Genomic DNA, 1,348 nt, shown 5'->3' with positions numbered 1-1,348 from the left:
GCATCGCATTTTGAAGGTAAAGAGTAGTTCTTTACGATGCCATTGTCAGTTTGTGAAAAAAAAATTTCGCGATGTTACGGGGCCTCGAACACATCAAAATAAGGGGTTTTGACCCATTTAGGTTAAAATATCTCGAAAACTGAGGGTGATGGAATTTTTCTGAGGTCAGATTCGGATTCAGCGCAGCAAAAACCTTCGGGTATAGTAGGTCTGGTCTCTGGTTCTGAGAATTGTTGGCCTGTGTAATTGGAATATCCGAAATTCTTAGAATATTAAAAAAATTTTTAATTCTCCCAATTCTTTTGAATCCAATAAAATATTTAATTTCTCTGGATTCCCAGAAATCGTTGAATATTCTAACTTCCCTGAATCTGATGAATTCAAAAGAATCTCTGAGTTTCTTGAATTCACTGAATTTATGGAAAATTATTAATTTTTCGATAAAACATATTTTCCAGAGATCCCTGCAATTTTCTAAATTTCCTTAAATTTTGTAATTCTCTGTAGTTCCTAAATTCTTTGGAAATTCTAAATTTGATAAATACTTGGAATATTCAGATTCTTTTTTAATTTTCTGAATTCATTGAATTCGCTAAAATCCCCCAATTCTTTGAATTCCCTGAAATCATAGAAAATTCTGATTTTACTGAACCCCTTAAATTCCAAAGAAACTCTGTGTTCCTTGAATTACCACAAATGATGGAATATTTTTCATTTCATGAAAACCTTCAACGTTCTAAAATCTTTGGAATTTTCTGAATTTTCTCAATTCCTTGAATAACACAGGCCCACAAAAAAAAAGTGGCTGTGCAATTGACCAGACCTATATATTCTTATGTATTTTTCGACGCTGAATCCGAATTTGCAATAAAAAAGTAGGGTCCAGCTACTTTTTTATGCGGTTTTGATCGAAAAACCTCATTTTTTACGGTTTTTTCATGGTTTTTTTTTTAAATAACAAAAATAAAGAAAAATTTTATTTTTTTGACTTCATAATCAAATTCTACGGGAAAAAATACATCGAAAACCATGTTTTGATTTTTTTTTTACAAAAATTTCAACCCACCATACGGCGATGAAAAGGCAGAAAATCGCGGAAAGGGAAAATTTGCTTCAAATTTGATTAAAATGGCATTAAAATCAAGTTTTACGAATTTAAACCGATTTATAAACATTGAAAATACTTTACTGGGGGTTTTTGAGGTCGCTGATCACGAATTTTAAGTCATTTTTTTCAAAGAACTACTCCTAGTCGGCGTAAGTGGACAATAAACGTGATAAATTGATAATTTTTTTCAAAAAATCGATGTTTTGGATACTGTTCTGGAGGTTTTCCACTACATGAATC

Source organism: Belonocnema kinseyi, chromosome 4, assembly GCF_010883055.1.
Source record: "Belonocnema kinseyi isolate 2016_QV_RU_SX_M_011 chromosome 4, B_treatae_v1, whole genome shotgun sequence".
NCBI classification, from domain to species: domain Eukaryota; kingdom Metazoa; phylum Arthropoda; class Insecta; order Hymenoptera; family Cynipidae; genus Belonocnema; species Belonocnema kinseyi.
The sequence above is the reverse complement of the archived record's forward strand: the minus strand, read 5'-3'. Positions refer to the sequence as shown.